Source organism: Cotesia glomerata, linkage group LG5 (genome assembly GCF_020080835.1).
Source record: "Cotesia glomerata isolate CgM1 linkage group LG5, MPM_Cglom_v2.3, whole genome shotgun sequence".
NCBI lineage: Eukaryota > Metazoa > Arthropoda > Insecta > Hymenoptera > Braconidae > Cotesia > Cotesia glomerata.
Window position 1 is genome coordinate 5,095,845 of NC_058162.1, and position 14,745 is coordinate 5,110,589.

General features: G+C 28.8%; 1 protein-coding gene across 5 annotated transcripts in view; it reads right to left on the bottom strand.

Annotated features, from left to right (window-relative positions):
- LOC123264778 (dynein beta chain, ciliary) overlaps positions 1–14,745 on the bottom strand; it is a 76,995-nt gene that overhangs the window by 60,144 nt on the left and 2,106 nt on the right. For 3 of the 5 annotated variants that reach the window (XM_044728247.1, XM_044728246.1, XM_044728243.1), the window contains exon 1: positions 6,747–6,941. The exons of the other annotated variants lie outside the window; for them this stretch is intronic. The gene's annotated coding sequence lies outside the window, so the exon portion shown is untranslated. Of the gene's footprint in view, positions 1–6,746; positions 6,942–14,745 lie in introns of those variants that run through there. 5 annotated transcript variants of the gene reach the window in all.

The following is a 14,745-nucleotide window of genomic DNA, read 5'->3' on the forward strand; positions in this document are numbered from 1 at the left end:
TGTGTGTGTTTGTGTATGTATGTGTGTATGTATGTATGTGACCCTCTTATAACTTTTAAACGGCTCGACCGATTTTATCGCGGTTGACACCATTTGAAAGGGCTTGACCAAATTTAGATTTTGAATGCCATTTGGACCGATTCGAACCGGTAGATTTTGAGAAATCTCAAAAAAACTACAAAAAAAAATTTTTTCAAAAGTGGTTTTTTTGAAATTACTTTTAAATGGCTTTACCGATAAATTCCAAAATCTAATCAGCTCTTAAGATCAAAAAACCACGTCGATCACTGCAAGCCCGATCAAAATCGGTTGATTCGTTCGTGAGTTATCGTTGTCGAAAGAAAACCGAAAAAAGTGTTTTTTAGGAATTATTTTAAAATTCCTGGCTCGATCGATTTAAACTTGAAAATTTTTTATAGGGCTTCAAAAATTGCATCGAATGACGTCAACCACGTGAAAAACGGTTCATTCATTCAAAAGTGATTACCGTTTGAAAATTCAAAAAATTGTATTTTATTAAACTGCTATTAGAGTTTTGAGCTCGAAGAGCTCAAAATGACACAAAAATCATATTTTTGAGCTTGAAGAGCTCAAAAACGTAATGTGTAATTTTGAACGCTTAGGTACAAAATGAGCGGGAAGTTGCAGGGATGGCCTTTAGGGTCAACCGTCGTCCTAATTTTTTTCTTTATTCTTATAATGTCAATAAATAACTTATAAAAAATGGATGGTAAAAATATTGCCTTTTTTTACGACACTTCAAAAATTACCTGAAATTTCATGCTTCTAAACCAGAATACCCCCTTAAGAAGTCGGCTGCCCAATTTAACAACACAGTAACTGACAATTTTAAGATTTTTAAAAATTTTTCTTATTAAAAAAAAAGTTTTCGCGTCAAATTGATAAATAATTTGATTTATGAATAGAAAATACTTGAATATAAATATTTTTAAAAAAAAGTACTTTAAATTAAGGTCTAAAAGTTATAAGAAATGCAGCAATACTAAAAAAAATTAGGTATAAAAATTTTGCAGTTACTGTGTTTTAAAATTGGGCAGCCGAAGTGCTCTATACAATTGAAAAATTTTTTTGGCCTCTATACAACTATTTTTATTGTTAAAATTTTTTTTTTCTCCCATTAGACATTAAAAAAAGACATTACATCTGGAATAGCATTATAAATTTTCTTTTAGGCGAAAATTCCATATGAAAAAAAATAGATGAGCAGATAGGAGGAAACCGAAGGGTTTTCGACAGACATTTGACTCATGCTCTTTCTCGTCAGCAGATTCTTACCCAAAAGAAAGCGCTTGAGTTCGTAGAGTGACAGGAAGAATAGAATTGAATGGTTCAGTCAGTGAAGCACCGAATAATGTTCCGTACCGAAATCCTCCCGAGATAATATCTGAATATTGAAGCACTGAGCACAATCTGTCGCGGTCGTAAACCAGTCTGATATGAATGTGGATTGCTCAATTTTCTACAACCCAAAAGACACATCAACCGCATTATTTTAATCCCTAGTAAGCCACCAGCTTTTTCATCCTCATCCAGCCTTCCGAATCCGAACCCAGATTCGATATGCAATAAACCTATCGTATTAAAGCATTCATCGTACTAAACATACGTCATTTTTCTGCAGTTTTTTCATGTCGAAAAGTTTTACACGACTACTTTTTTTTTTTTAATCATACCCAAGGGAAGTTATACTGATATATGTGTAAATTTTTGTCTTTTTATATTGAAACTTCTCTTGGTAGAATTTCAATGAAATTTTTTTGATGAATTATTTTTAAAGAAAATTTTAGTGTTATTTTATCGGATGAAGCAAAATATTAACCATTGTAATCAAATTTCATTTATTTACGAAGGAAAATTTATTTAAAATGCTTATAATTAATCTTCTGGGTCTTCTATTTATTATTGATATTAAACAAAAAAAATTGCTTTTTATTACTGGAATATGTGCGGGAAGGGTAAGCCTTTGTAACAATAAAAAAGTATAAAATTATAAATAAAATAAGCTCTAAAACGAAGTTTATATTTTATGCTATTTTGTTGAATATTTTTTTATACCAAAAAAAAATATTTTACTTATCTATATTATTAAGAGAATAAGAAAAATTTTGTGTTCAGGATAGTCATATGATAAAATCGGTTTTTTTAAGTGAAATTTAGTGTCATTGTAGAGGTCTTGATTTGAATTTGTGCCTTTTCAAGATTTTATATCATTCTCACCGATAGTCAATTTTTGATGATAAGTATTTCGGCTGCATTCGATAATGCTCTATCTCTAGATACATAATTAAGAAATAACCCTGTATCTCGTGAACTATTGACATTTTTAAAGATATAAGCTCATTCCGACTTTACACTCATCGAGACCTTTCATTTGAGTACCCACATCAATTTTTCATATATTTATATATATTACAGTTATTACATGTATGTATATATGGAAAATATATCAAAATGCATGTGGGTACTCAAATGAAAGGTCTCGATGAGTGTAACATCGGGGTGAGCTTATATCTTTAAAATCGTCAATAGTTAAGAAAATACAGTGCAATTTAACAAATATCATGTGAACTATTGACATTTTTAAAGATATAAACTCACCCCGACATTACATTCATCGAGACCTTTCATTTGAGTACCCACATCAATTTTTCATATATTTATATATATGTATATATGAAAAATATATCAAAATGGATGTGGGTACTCAAATGAAAGCTCTTGCAGAGTGTAACATCGGAATGAGCTTATATCTTTAAAAACGTCAATACTTAAAAAAATACAGTGCAATTTAACGTAATTATGAAATGACCTTGTATCTTGTAAACTATTGACATTTTTAAAGATATAAGCTCACCCCGACATTACACTCATCGAGACCTTTCATTTGAGTACCCACATCAATTTTTCATATATTTATATATATTATATATATGTATATATTAAAAATATATCAAAATGTATGTGGGTACTCAAATGAAAGCTCTTGCAGAGTGTAACATCGGGATGAGCTTATATCTTTAAAAACGTCAATATTTAAGAAAGTACAGTGCAATTTAACAAAAGTAATTATTTAATAAATCAAAATTTTCTTTATTTATAGTTCACAAGTCACGGCAGTCACATAGTGACTGCAAGCTTGCTAGTATGAAATATTAAAAAATTCATACGAAATATTCGAATCGATCAATTGTTACTGTAAAAAACTGGTATAATCCTCACACAAATACCAACTTCAATTCTGCGACTAATACTTCATGCTATTAACAATATATAGCAGAAATAATATTGGTGCCATAATTTTTCTTATTTTTACCTTGTGTTGATCGTTTCAAAAAGCAGCCATTTGTTTCTCAAATCATTAAACATAAAAATAATAATTTAAATCAGGATGCTGTAGACCAAATTGATGTTATTTTTTTTAATTTATTTATTTCAACATGCAAAATAAATGAAATAAAAAACATAACATCAATTTGGTCAACAACATCCTGATTTAAATTAATTATAGAAGAATTTAGACCTGATTAGAGCAATAATACATAAAAATAATGTGTCTTTAAACAGTTATGGAAGTGTTTGTTAATATATTTATCAATTAATATCTGCAATTCTTGATAGTTGATTAATAAAAACTCGAAAATAGACCGTGATTATATATCTTACTAAAACTCTTTACGAAAATACGATAAAGAAATAGTAATAATTTGTTATAATACGTAAATAATTACATAAAAACTTTTGTTTACCCATCTTTGGGTCCTCTATAGCTCAAACCAATGAATGAAGAAAGATAAAGGGAGATATGAGACACGAGGGAAATTAAATATCAGATATTACGGTGAAGAAAGAAGGAAAAGTATATAGAAAAGAATGTAGAATAAAATCGGGAAAATAAGACCTCGGGTGTAGTGTGCTAGATGCTGTATACGGGTTTCCCTTTATTTGTTGAGGGGATCTGCAGGCGTGTCAATGGCGTTTTGATTGATATCCGATGAAGGGGGAAGTCAATAACTCGGAATATCTCGGTGAATTATCGAGAAAGAGTAAAAGATGACAATGCCTGGTAGCAACTACGTCTGATCTGAATCAGAGTCTGATTTTTTGACTCCGTTCATTCATCTGGATCGCCGATTGATCTATATCTATATCTTTTTATCTATATTAATATATAATATACAGTTATAGGTGTAAAGAGAGATTTCCAGAAGACGGATAGTATAATAGACTGTAGACACTGAACTATTCGGTCCCTCTCATTCGGTATCAGCATAACTCACCCCATCTTGGTGAGCAAGAGGATTCTGGTTTGGGTTGGAGTTAGGGTTGGGAGTCTCTTTGTCTGCGTCACCTCCTCAGTCTCGTCTCTCGTCTCAACTCATCGACGGTTACGCCTAAAATTTAAGCGAACAAAGACCCATAACTTAAACTTAATACCCAAGTTATTATCTACCATGATTTTGTGCCTTTAGTTTGTCACATCATATAGTTTAGTTTCTGGTTCCTTGCTTGCTTGTCGGGAAACTTTTGGTAAAACTTTGTTTATGTACTATAATTTTATCACTTCCTTTTTAGATAATTATTAATTATATTTATGTGTTAATACTAAGAGTTTATTAATATTTATCGTTGTTTAAACAATCAGTATGTTTTTGAAAAAAAAAAAACTTTTTTATCGTCTATAATAATGATACTAATTATAATTTGTACTATTAATTTCTTAATATGAGAGCCAACGGACCAAACCAGTAGTCAAACCTGGATCTCCGCGGTAGCATGTCGGATCCTCTACACTGAGAGACAATTTATTTAATAATAATGAAATGTTATTACTATTTTTTCTATTCTTTCCCACTTCACAGCATTATTTATATTTGTAAAAATGCTTGCCGTAAGATGGACGGTGTGGCTTAATCTATATAGAATAAGCGAAAGGAAATTTAGTATAGACCGGATAGCTCAAATGGTAGAGTAGCCGACATGTCTTCGGAAGGTTCTGGGTTCGAATCCCAGTCCGAGCTATCTAATAATTTTTTCTCGCATATTCTATAAACTCACATTAAGATGATCCTCTCCACACTCCTTTCTCAATCTTTTCCTACCAATATCCTGTTACGTGAATGTAGAACGCTTCACGTAATAATTACCGTAACTTCTATTCTTTCCCGCTTCAAAGCATTATTTATATTTGTATTAATATTTATTACTATTTAATAAAACGTTCATTTAGCTAATCCCAAATGGGAATTCACTAAATATTAATAAAATTTCCTAAATCCTTATAAAATTTTATTAAATACTAATGAAATTTTATTTATATGAAGTATAATTTTATTAATATTAACTAAGTTTTTTTTTGAGTCCAAATAAACTTTTTTATTACTATTAAATAAAATTGTCTTTCACACTGATAGAAGGATTTGTTTATAGTTAAAAATATTTGTTAATATTTAACAAATCATTTATTAGAGACCACTTTTTAGTCCTTAATAAATATTTCTTAGTATTTAAAAAGATTTATTAATATTTAATAAATGAATATCAGATTTATTAAATACAAACAAATTATTTTAAATACTAAGAAATATTTGTTTAATACTAAAAATGGTCTCTAATAAATGATTTGTTAAATATTAACAAATATTTTTAACTATAAACAAATCCTTCTATCAGTGCAGTGTAGACACGCGGGAATATAACAATAAAAATTTTGAATTTCTAAAAAATTAATGAACTAATAAACTGTTTGGCCTTATATCCTTGTAAAGGATGCAAAAACGATTCGATTGGTATATAATCATCATTGGAAAAAATTTATCGAGAGTTTTAAAGCCTAAACTGACTTACCCTTACTCCGTAGTTACTTAAACTAGGCACGCGGACATGTAAAACTGAAATGTCTGAATTTCTCAAAAAACAATAAACCAATCAACTTTTTAGCCTCAAAACTTTGTAAAGGATGCGAAAACGATTCGATTGGAATATAATGATGATTGAAAAAATATTTATCGACAGTTTTAAACCTTAAACTAGTTTACCCTTAGTTAAACTTACTAAAACTAGGCACGCGGGCATGTAAAATCGAAAATTCTGAATTTCTCAAAAAATTATAAACCAATAAACTTTTGAGTCTCAAAACCTTGTAGAGGAATTAAAAAACGATTCGATACTACAATTCATAGTAATGATAAATTAATAATTTAATTAAATGGAAATCTAAAAAATGTAAAAAGTAAAATAAAGTACAATGAATAATTCATAAAGCGTATAGTACAATGTTAGCATAAAGAACCTAAATCACACATTGCGCGTTAACGGCATTATAGATTAGAGGGTGCGGTTCGCGAGAACAAACATCACCTAGCAACCGGTTATTGCACTCAATGCATTCCTTTTTTTCTATTTTATTTACCCCGTTTAAAATCAAGCACACACCAAATACAAGCAATATCAAAAATACTAATAAAGTTGAACAATAAAATACGAGTTTATAAAACTTTAGAAAATGAATTTTCTGTACCGCGAAAGTTTTTCCATCGTAATAATCACAATAATAAATAAAAAGTTTGATAATTCCCGTTTAGGGGAAGTGCTTCAGTTTAAACTTAACACTTGTAATTTTTACTGCCTCAAGTTTATTTCTTATTTTTTATTTCTTTCAGTCAATAGCCGTCTCAATGTTTAAATCGGACTCGTAGATATATTTTTTGGTTTCAGAGTTTTTGTACCTTTTTGTGGTGTATCCTCGTCTCAATTGTAATCCAGAGACCTTGGGACGAATCCTCAGAGGGGTTGAAGCTCGATGAGGTGCTGAAGGTGCCACGAGTAAGTTACACACTGACGTAGCGCCACTTTACAACCCCAATTTGCAAGTCAATTTTCCCGACGATCGATTTTTTTGTTAATAAACAATAAGTAATTATTTTTCACCAAGGTAAAGTACCCAGTACTTGAACACTTATAAAAATTGGAGCAGTACTTGAACAGACTTTTCGAATTGTTATAATACAAAATCTGTAAATTTATTATAAGTAATATGCGCATATTATAATTATTAAATGATACAGTAGTTGATTTCTGTAAGTTTTTTCAATTATAAATCAAAATAATTATATTTTTATTAACTTAAAAGTTGACGTGTTGAGAATCGCCGATAGATTCTATTTTTTCCATGAAAAAGGTACTAAATCGTAAACCGAACAATCAGTAAAAAAAACGGTATATCATCACTTTAAGTAAAAAAAATTGTACCATCTGATGAAATAGTCTTTTCTAAATAACATATATTTTTGCAAAGACATAAACTATAATTTTTATATTAAATTTTAGCGTTCAACTATACCTCCAAATTTTCAAAGCGGTACCCAGAACTTGAACAGGCTGGGGCCGTATAATTTTAACAGCACTATAACCTCTAATAGGTTTATAGACTAGTGATCAGCATTGTCATTTGTATTAATTACTGCAATTTGAATAAGTTTTATGACTAAAAATTAGTATAGTTAAAAATTATTGAACGTTTTGAATTGAGTTTTTTTGATTTATAATTGAAAATTTGCTTTGTCATTCATAAAAAATGTAATTAAAAAATTAAACACAAATATTTCTCATTTTTAAATGAACATATTTAATATTTACAGTGTGATTTTTAATATTATTCAATAATATGTTATGTTTCTTTTGATATTTCAATAAAACGTTGAAAATTTTTGGTGTGCCTATTGCCATATATTTTATTAGTTCAACTACTGCTTCCAGAGTGTTCAACTACTGCGGCTTGTCAGAATTGATTGTTCAATTACTACTCCTTTCATAGCCTATTTTAAAAACGTTGTCAAAATATAAATAATCAATTATCTTTGTTATTTTGCACTTCAATCAATTCAAAATTGTTTATATTTTCATAAAAATCACTAATTTGAACTAATAATTACATCTTTATACATTAAAATTAGGGTCAAATAAGTTTTACTTTGAAACCTGTTTAACTTCTGGGTACTTTACCTTACAAAAATTATAAAGACAAATTTTAAATTCCGGTGATTTAAGACTTTTAAAAATGTACATTAAATTATGTTGATTTATAATTAATAAAAGAATGTTATGTAAGAAAAAGAGAGTGGTTAATTTTTGCTTTGGGGCTTCCTACCTTCAATTACTTTGGGTGATCTGGCGAGGTGTTTATTCAGCGAAACAAGTATTTGATGTTTGAAAATAAAGAACCAGTGGATGGAAAAGATCTGATGTAGTAGTAAGGAAGTAAGTAATTCATTACAGGCTGTTTGCGTATCTCGAGGACGTTTGATTAAACTTTTCATCGAGCAGAGTCACCGGATTTACAAACTCCTGGAAAATCTGATACACAGCTCGTTTAAATAAATTTTCAATCTTAGTCTAGGGTCTCAAGTTTCAAACTATTTTTTCACCCTGTTTATCTTTCCTGTTTCGTCTCTTTAATTAACAAGCCACGTAATTAAACGCTTAATTTATTTATCATTTTTTTTACATTTAATAACTCCACGCTTTACAGGAGAAAAATTAAATAATATAAGTTTGAACATTATTTATCGATAAATTGATTTTTTTAATAATAAGTAAGTCGGAAATACGCAGAAAAAAATTGTAGGAAAAATTGCAATTGTCGAATTGTAATCCAGGACCAAACTTTTAATATATCTTCTTTGAATAATTTTACATTTTAAAATTGGCTATGTTAGATCGTAAAATTTCGCATATTGACTACTTTTATAGGTATTTTTACGATGTAGCATCGTAAATTTTAAAATTTACAATGCTACAGGTTATGGGCCCAACCATTTTTCAATTTAAACAGTTTTATGTTCTATATTGATTTATTTATTCTTAAATACCAATTAATAATAACTTAAATCAGTCTTAATATCTATATACATATATAAAATTGAAGGTGTGTCCCTATATTTCACTTTGCAGCCAAAACTACGCATCGCAGACGAATAGTGTTTGTATGTGGCAATAGGTCCAAGGCTCCCATCGTGCACTATAGTGGTTGTAAGTCGATAATTATAAGGGTGTAAAAGATACGGGGATTGAAATATGTTAACTTTGAAAATGTGAGACTATCATATTGATCTCAAATGGTTTGGATTGTTCTAGAAATTTCTAGAATTATCTAAAAAGCTTTAATATGTATACCGATAATCTGATCGATCGAGAATGTTGTAGAAAATTATAGAATGATCCATAAATTTCTAGAAAGATCTGGGAAGTTGTAAAATCGTTTAGATTCTGATCAGATAAGAATGTTCTAGAAAATTCTATAATGATCTGCACTTAAAAAAAAATTAACTTGATTCAAGAAAAAAATTCTTGAACCAAGAATATAATTTTGAAGAGGGTAATTGTCTTGAATCAAGACGAAAAATTCTTGAATCAATTAAAATTTCCTTAAATCAAGAAAAATTTCCTTAAGGGGACCTGGTGATCTAGCGGCCTAAAATTTAAGCTATTTTAAAAATTTTATTTCTATATGAAGGGAATGACTTACAATTGCGCTCAAAAGTATTTTGACAAATATATTTAATGGTTTAATTAAAAATAAATATGAAACACAATAATCATTTATTTATTTTTTTAAATAGCTTTTGAATAATCTATGGAATAGTGTCAAAGTAGTCCTTGTTTGTAACAAAAGAAAGTTTAATTTTTAAAATATTAGGAAAATGGTTGCTCAAAAGTATTTTGACATTGTTGAAAAAAACTAACGAATTATGTTGTCAAAATACTTTTGAGCGCTACTGTATGTTTTTAAATTTTTTTACACTTAATCTATCACTTATCAACTACACAAAAATGAAAATCAAAACAAAAAAAAATTTTTTCTAAATTGGAAAAATGGCGCTGAAGTCTCTCTCTCAAAAAAAAATGGACCTGACTGGTGGGGGTAGATTGATCTCTTCCTTTGATCTGAAATTTAAAAAAATGACTGATTTTTAATTAGTATAAATATAGTTATTGTCGGAACTAAAATGAAAAAAAAAAATATTTGACAAAATAGCGCGTAGTTAAAAGTATTTTTTGAAAACGAATTTCAGATTTTTACTTTTAACTACGCGCTATTTAGTAATTTAGAAAATTCTAGAATGATCTAGAATAAATTCGAATAAACTAGAAAGCTTTAAAGCGTATGTCAACAATTTTTAAAACATCCTAAAAAAATTTTAATATTCATAAATAATTGTACTATTAAAAATGACCCAGCGAAGCGGGTGTTCACGGCTAATTTTAATATATTAGGAACATATCAAAAATAATTTTTAAGGATTTTGAAAGTAATTAAAAATGTTTTTATTTTAGTTCTTAACCAATAATTAACACTCATACTTAAAAAAAGCATTACTAAAAATAAATAAAAGTAAAAACTTTAAATTTTCATTAATTCACGGTTTTAATGATAGCCACACGTAATTATTGTTATAAGGGCAAGTTGAATAAATACCTCTGGTATACCCTTAACTCTCCTCAGATAAATGAGAATGCCTTTGTATGAATATGTATTAGAGACATCTGTCGTCTTGTAACCGCAATGTCAAGAGACAAAGGGTTTAATGTCGAAAACGGTTTAATATAAAGCGCGGAGAATAATTTTGGTTTTAACTAAGATTTGTCATCGTTCGCTCAAAATGTTACCCTGAATTATTCCATTGCTTTAATTAACGCGTAATAATAATGATAATAACAATAATAATAATAATAATCATCTTAAGCTTATTATATCTAAAAATTAAGAACTAAAAACTCAATTATACATTGAATGAAATAATAATTATCACCGTCACTGTTAATTTAATAAAATGGAAATATTATCCGGGAAACTTTTTCATCTTAATTTAGATTCATATTAATTTAAAATATTTTTATAATAATAATTATTATTATTATTATTTCCATCAGCGAGCGTTAAATGAGAGACCTTTTTTTCTCTACCGAGTGACACCCTTTCAACGGTATATTAAAGATTTTAAGTCTAAAGTAATTAGTCGCCGGACGGGCGTTATCCTCACCGTTGACTCTTTTGATGGAGAAGACAAGAGAAGCTGAGATGAATAGAGATAGAAGTATCGCATGTTATTTTATCTGGAAATTGTCAGCTTGCAAATAGGGTTTTTTTTTTTTTTTTTAATAATTCGAGGTCAATTGAAAAATAAAGAACCATAGGGTGATAAGATCTACCTGGGAGATATTAGTGATAAAATAATTAATCTTCAATTTAATCAACATATTGAGAGCCTGATAAAATATATAATGGAGCCGTCAATAAAGTTATTTATTTATTTATTTGCCTTCACTTAAGCCCAACAGCCCAAAGGGCTAATAACAGGGTTACTAAATTTTTACAAATTTAAAAATTTTGACAGTGAAAGACTTAAGTAAAACTATGACTCAACCGGTGACGTTAGCCGAGTCGTCTAAGGCGCATGGCCTATAGAGAACTCGGACTAACTTACCGGCCAGGCGTGGGTTCGAATCCCAAGCTGGTCTTAGAAACCAACTTAGTTGATATTCGGCCCTTGCCGCGTAGGTTAAGATTTACACAACCCAAAAAGACCCAACGTACCACTCCTAAAAGTTAAAAGTAGGCGATATGACCACAGCAGTTAACAGGCGAGACCATCTTTTTCTCGGTTTACTCTCACGGAGTTCAACGGAACTATCTCTGTTGCACTCCCAACAGCAGAGCAATTGCAGTTTCGATTGGTTTCACGAAACGAATAAAATTTTTGAAAAAAACGCTTTGTGGTGAAATAGTTTATTAAATTATCTATTATCTCTAAAAACGTTTTTTCAAAATTTCCATTCGCTTCGCTAAGCCGATTGAAACTGCAATCACTGGTCTCGGCTGTTAAAACCGACTCTAAATAATAATAAATAAAAAAAAAAAAAAAAAAAAAAAAAAAAACTATGACTCTATATAAACTAAAATTTTTATATTTAATCTATATTAGTAAGAGAATAAGAAAAAATTTGTGTCCAGGATAGTCATATGATAAAATCGTTTTTTTTTTAGTGAAATTTAGTGTAATTGCAAAGATCTTGACTTGAAGTTGTGTCTTTTCAAGGTTTCATATCATTCTCCCCCATAGTCAATTTATGATGATAAGTATTGAGGCTGCATCCGAAAATGCTCTATCTCTAGATACATAATTAAGAAATGACCTTGTATCTTGTAAACTATTGATATTTTTAACGATAAAAGCTCATCCCGATGTTACACTCATCGAAAAAATTTTTCCGATTTTTTTTTAGATTCCTCAAAATTTTATTCTAGAAACTGCGTTGAAGGCCATGAGTCGCATGAAAAGTGTTTTTTTTAAACAACCACTAAATTTTCAAGCTTAAAAATCTAGACAAATTGTTTTTTTTTAACATCGTAATAGAAAATTTTTCGAAAATTCAATTATTAATTGGAAAAAATATGTAATTGTTCGAATTAATTTTGTTTTACCTTGTATTAAAAATGAACATTTTTTAATTAATATTTTACAGAACAAATTTTTGTAGATAATAATTAACATAACAATTTATTAATAGTTTTATTTTCATTACAAATATTTCTTCCCCGACAAAATTACACCAGAGTACTTTAGTCAAGTAAAAATTAGTTATAAAATTCTTAAAGAAATCGTTAGAATGCAAATCTTGAAAGGTAAATAAACAACGAGTAGTATCTTGATTAACCACTTAAATCCATAATCTCTATTTTTCTTTCCCGGCATACTATACATATAATACTAAGGAGTGTACTTTCTGGAATCTGGGGTCCTATTTTACCCTCCAAACAGAGAGTCACAACTGTTGATACAATACCAACCAAAAAACTTTATCCTACGCAGCCTAAAAGTTTCATTGTAAGATTGTAAAGTCTCTCTCATCGCTCATCAGCAATTCAAGTGGATAGAAGCTGAGTTTAAGACAGAAAAAAAACTCTAACAAAGAAAATAACTCAAAAAATAACGAGCGAGTCTACAACCACTACTCCGTCGAAGTATCTGGTAACTTACGATCGCAGTTCCACTCGCTGCAAATATAAATGTTAATGTGCTTTCTTTGTTCCTTACACCGGTCCATAAATTAACTTTTTGCATCTTCTTTACTAACACAAATCTTAAGACCAACAGTGATAGCCTTTCTTCGATCGATCAATACGGCGATAGAAAAACTATCAAGAAAATTGTTTTATCTAATTTCAATTAAAATTTTTGCACGCCTCATAACGCAAAGCATTATAAATTGCTCTACGATCGAAGAAATTTCTTCGCTTGCGCTTGGTAACTATTTTCTTGTTATGTCCTCGATTAAAATTAGTTTTTTGATTTACGAAAATTTATTTAATGTAATGAAAATAAGAAAATCATTAAAATAAACTAACAAATTGGTTCTATCAATGGAGAATTTTTTTTCAGGTAGATTTAGTAGATTCCGACAAGAGGACCAACGCAATAGTTAGATTTCTATGAAATCGATTAAAAATACATTTTGAAAATAATTGTTTATTTTTATAAAATTTTTAGAAAATGTATATGTCAATTATTATATTGTACTAGCAACCTTGCCGTTACTATGTAACTGCCGTGACTTGTGAACTATAAATGAATAAAATTTTATCTTATTAAATAATGAATTTTGTTAAATTGCACTGTAATTTCTTAGATATTGACATTTTAAAAGATATAAGCTCATTCCGATGTTACACTCATCAAAAGCTTTCATTTGAGTACCCACATGCATTTTGATATATTTTTCATATATACATATATATAAATATATAAAGTATATGAAATATTGATGTGGGTACTCAAATGAAAGGTCTCGATGAGTGTAATGCCACAGTGAGCTTATTTCTTTAAAAATGTCAATAGTTCACAAGATACAAGGTCGTTTCTTAATTATGTTAAATTGCATTTTATTTTCTTACCTATTGACGTTTTTAAAGATATAAGCTCATCTCAATGTTACACTCATCAAAAGCTTTCATTTGAGTAACTACATGCATTTTGATATATTTTTCATATATACATATATTTTTCATATATAATATATATAAATATATGAAATATTGATGTGGATACTCAAAAGAAAGGTCTCGATGAATGTAATGTCGGAGTGAGCTTATATCTTTAAAAATATTGATAGTTTACAAGATACAAGGTCGTTTCTTATTTATGTTAAATTGTATTGTATTTTCTTAACTATTGACGTTTTTAAAGATATAAGCTCATATCAATGTTACACTCATCGAGAGGTTTCATTTGAGTACCCACATGCATTTTGATATATTTTTCATATATACATATATATAATATATATAAATATATGAAATATTGATGTGGGTACTCAAATGAAAGTTCTTGATGAATATAATGTCGGAGTGAACTTATATCTTTAAAAATGTTAACAGTTCACAAGATACAAGGTCATTTCTTAATTATGTTAATTTGCACTGTAATTTCTTAACTATTGACGTTTTTAAAGATATAAGCTCATACCAATGTTACACTCATCAAGAGCTTTCATTTGAGTACCTACATACATTTTGATGTATTTTTCATATATACATATATATATATAATATATATAAATATATGAAAAAATGATTTTGGTATTCAAATGAAAGGTCTCGATGAGTGTAATGTTGGGGTGAGTTTATATTTTTAAAAATATCATTAGTTGACAAGATAGCAAAGTCAG